Source organism: Oryzias latipes, chromosome 20, assembly GCF_002234675.1.
Source record: "Oryzias latipes chromosome 20, ASM223467v1".
Taxonomy (NCBI): domain Eukaryota; kingdom Metazoa; phylum Chordata; class Actinopteri; order Beloniformes; family Adrianichthyidae; genus Oryzias; species Oryzias latipes.
Window position 1 is genome coordinate 18,913,215 of NC_019878.2, and position 4,958 is coordinate 18,918,172.

A 4,958-nucleotide genomic window follows, 5' to 3' on the forward strand; every position below is an offset into this window, starting at 1 on the left:
AGTCCCCATAGGGTCCCCTCTTTCAGGTTTTAGATGTTTCCTTCAACAGACCGGGTTCACATTACATTTCAAATAATTCTCCCCAAGTTGTAGTAATCCATTAAATCAGTTGTGAATAAATGGATAAATACCTGAAATCTAAAAGGATGGGAGACTTAACAACCAGGATTGGGACTCTATAGGAACAGAGTAGTAAACTATGCCCACAAATATACTGTAAATTAAGGATATATATTAATGTGGCTACATTATTTAAGTCCTATTGATAACATTTGAATTGCCTGTTGGAGAGATGTTCCCACAGTGCATAACTTTGCAGAGCTCTATGGATTGTGTATGATATATAAAGTCAATGCTTGTGGCAATGAGGCGGAATACTTCAGAAGTAGCTTCCCCCACACATGGCAGGAGAGTTTAGTTTATGAACACATTTTTGGACAACCATGGGTCTAACCCAAGGGAGAGGATGCAAATTTGACGTACAAATCGTGTTTGGTGTGAAGACAGCATCATGGTTGTCGAAAGAATGTAAACACTGCTGCTTAAGCTCTGGTTTTAAAGGGTTAAAACACATTCACTTTAACCAAAATCTTCAAAAGAAAAAAGCAAAAAAGGTTGCTGACCATCAGAATAAAACTACAAAGCTAACAAAAGATCATCTCTGGGTTGAGATGATGGAAAATTCAACTTTTTTAACAATTTACATCCTTGCAATAGAAGCAATGCAGTCATAAGTCCTGAGTTTATTAAAAGCTTCCTGTTCTTCTGAAAAGGATGAATAAGAATGTTGCACATTAATAGAAATTTTATCTTTTGCTACAAAGTCAAGGCGTGTGGTTATATCTTCTTGACGGGGAACTTTAAATTAGCACATTAAATATCTATGGTGTGAAGCCACATTTTACTGACTAAATTAAAACTGGGTTTAGGCTGAAATGAAAAAGCACAACCTGTTCTTTGATGGTTTATTGCAAAGAGCCAAATCCCAGTGATTGTGTGCTCTGCACATGATGGTGCCATTGTCTCAGTCTTTGTCGCATTTCCAGCACATCATTCAATTACTCTAGTTTTATTTTCTTCCAATAAGCAGCCGTATTTTTACGCCTTTGCCCCAACCCTTTCTTCCACTGCTTTGACAAATATTGTCACGCTGAATGCCTTAGACTCTCCATTCCTTAGTTTGTGGATTATGGAAGCCCTCTTGGTTTCTTCTAAAACCCCGCCTTCACTGTTTCCCCTCTTTTTTTTTAACATATTCTTTTTGTATAATACTTTCCTTATTTTGTTCTTCAAAGATAATAGGCTCATATTCCCAGTAAGCTTCTTACCCCAGAGCTCACCTTCTCTGTGTACTTGTGATTGAAGAATAATCCAATGCAAGATATCCAAGAGAGGAAGTCGATTGTGGTTCATGTTAGCAGCCTCTGTTTGTGCACAGAAGTTTTCCATCCTTTTGAGGATTCTTTTGACTACAGTACACAGAACTAAGAGGTCACGGTTGCAGTTATTACAAATAAATGCACGCTCAGCCCACAACCCTTCCTGCTTCGAAGCTGTCATACGTGTCAGAGGTTGAAGTATACAAAAAAAAAATATTTAGAGTAGGCAACAGTGACCTACTTAAACCAGCATCTATGTTTTTCCGTTTGGACTCATTTTTGTGCTGCATGTCCTCAAAAATGTTCTAGATGAAAAACTGAGGCTTTTGTGGGTTTAGGAAAAAAGTAAACACAAATATCCTTTTTTTGTTTTCTTTTACATGTCAAACATTCATATATAAATCTTAAGAGCATTTTTTGTCTTTCTGTGCCATTAAATCAATGAAAAATTCCTATCTTTTGTCAATTAAAGGGATTGATTTTTTTCATGTACTGGCTCCGACTACTGAACAAGTCACCATTTCCTTTATTTTCATGGAAAATGATTGTCTCTGAATGACTCACAGACATAAATCACAGTACGAAAATTCCGCATGCTTCTTTTTTTATCTGAGGGAAATGGATTTGTTGAGTTCAGCCATTCATTAAAAGTTCACTTCAATCTTTTTCGGTCTCTGCGGGTGGTTGTGTTTGTTAATTTCTCACATGTCTGCTCAGGAAAGAGAAAGTTGCCAGGATGAAAACGAAAAGCTTCTCCTCCTGTCTTTTCCCCCCGTTCTCCTCCTCTTGCTCAGCTCAGCACCCCATGGCGGAGTGAAGCTGAGCAGACGGCTGTCCAGACTCCCCAGATCATTACACAGGAGTCACACTGGGAGAGGTGTGTGGGAAGTGGCGACGACTCCGTGTGCGCACCCGTGTTTACTGACATTCATCTTCATATGTCGTGACCTCAGCCAATCACAAGATTTGTGTTTGACTTGTTGTTTTTTTCCTTCTTCTTCCTCTTCTGGTTTGAGGAGAATTTGACACAATTATGATCTCATCAGATAAGGCTGTATCTCCACAGTGACAAGTCTTTTACATAACCAAAACAAGATAAATCTGAGATGTTCACAATGGATCTGACTGGAGGCGACATAAAACATACAATGTTGATGATACAACTCCGGAGGAGGAAGATGAATCTCAGCCGAACGGCCTCAGATCTGAAATGAAAACGAGTAGCTCTTACACCGACTCCAATTACATTTTGGCATATCAGTATGAGAATACACACTCCAGAGCAAATTAAGCCCCTTGCTTAACCAAGCCCCCCACCCCCCCCAGCAATTCACTTCTATGCAGCGTTGAAATCACTTTCCTGACTGCACTGCCAATCTCTCTATATAAGAGGAAAGATTCACTCCAGCCTATTTCTGAAAGTCTAATAAGATGAACCCTCACACTTGCCTTGCTTAGATAAGAAGTCACTAGAGTGTGTTGAAGTGTTTACCAGGGCCCAGACTTGGTATCCGCATTCACAAAACCCTCTTCAAATATCTTAACCATTTCATTTCCTCTCAAGTGATGCTGGAAGTAATTCTGAAATAAAGGAGGATGAGTAATTGATTGCACTTCTTTGAATTCCTGACAGTCTTCGGTGAAAGCTCTCTTCCTTTAACGGATATTATTTGATGCTTGTCATGACCAGTGTTTTTGTTATCCATACAAATATCCCATGAAGGGATCATCTGGAATGTGCAATGATGGTAAAAGCTGATGCTCTCCAGCCTTTTTATCAACTCTGCTATTGGCTTCTGAGCACGGAGTTTCTTTCAAAGGGTCTATATCATGTTTTTCTAAAGCCTTTCAGTGTAAACTATATCCATATATGTGATCATGTCTTACCTTTGGCACACGAAGGAACAAAATATCTATGAATTGTGAGTTTTTTCTGTAAACTATTTTCCTACAGCAAGTGAAATGACTCAATTTCTGCAGCTCCGCCTTTCGCTCCTTGAGGAAATTTGTCATTTCATGACGTCGACCTAAAGCCAGCCTCATCAGCGCCTCTGCGTTTCCCCCAAATAAACGAACAACATCCGAACTTTTGCAAAGACGGATGTGCAGATTGCATATCTGCCTTAAGTTGCCCCGACAATTATTCCAAAAATTTGTTGGCGGTCGGCTCACAAACAGAATGGTGATGTGTAATGGATTCATTTTGCAGGGAAATTCGGTCAAGAGAAGCAGACAACAACACTAGATGACCATACCAGGATTTATTGAAATGATGAGAACATTGTTTTATGTTGGCTCCGAACGTTTCTTCTCTCTATGAAGCATCATCTGTTTTTTTAAGGAATTTTTCCTTACCGCGAAGGGGGGTCTAAGGGCAGGGATACCAGTATAGCTTAGTCAGTTTGTCAGTTCATTTTAGTATTTTCCATTGAACTCTTTGTATTCATGATCCTTTTGAGTTCATGTTTTACTTCAAAGCCCATCGAGACGACTGTTGTTGTGATTTTGGGCTATACAAATAAAATTGAATTGAATCATCAATCTCTGTATCAAAAATCTTCTTCGCTTTTATCCGGATCATTTTCCTGGAGACACGCATACTTCTCTGTCATTGCTCAAAAATCTTTTTCAAAAATTTCTTGCACGTCCACCAGGAAATGGTTTCTGCAGCCGTTTACTCAACATCACCCATCTGCATGTGCTATTCTCAAATACGTTTAGCACCCACCCCAAAATGTCCTGCAGATTCTGCACCAGAATAATTCTTGCCATTCCTGTGCGCAAACGCTTAAGGAGCAATGGACATGACTTTTGATAGATAAACATGTCCATGTAAATATATACATGTAAAAAATGTTTCCTCAATTTAATCATTTGTAGCCAGAAATTTGTATTTTTTTGGCCACAAGTTAGCCTTCTATAGTCAGGAATTGGTATCTTGTATGCTCAAATTAGCTTATTGTGCAAAAAATTATATTTTGTAGGCACAAATTAGTTTTTAGTCACAATTTAGTATTTTGTGTGAGCAAATTAATATTTTGTGGAACGTATTAACATTTTGTAGCCCCTAAGGATTTCTTTTTGCTAATTTGTGCACACAAATTGCTCATTTGCACCCACAAACGACTAATTTTTGCACCACAAATTACTCATTTGTGTGCACAAAAATGCTTATTTGTGCCCAAAAAATACTACTTTGTGCATATTAAATCCTAATTTGGGTCCACAAAAACTAATTTCTGTATGCAAATTAGTATTTTGAGAGAACAATTTGTTTTTCGCTTTATTTTTTTGAATGTCATGTCAAGGATTTCTTATTTACTGATACAGCAACCGTTAAACTGCAGTTGAAGAATTGCAGATCGCATCAGCCAGACTGCTTTGAATGTTTTTTTTTTCTTGTGCAGCCGAAAATGTCATCCTAAGTTTGGTTCCTAAGTCCTCTGAGAGGAAAGATCCACCTCTTGTTTTAGATGCATCAGCTTCATCTGCCCTCCGACACCCACGCGAGCTGGCATTTAGTTTGTTTTGAGGGGGCCGTGTAAAGCGGGCATGTAAAATGGAGCACAGTAGTTATTC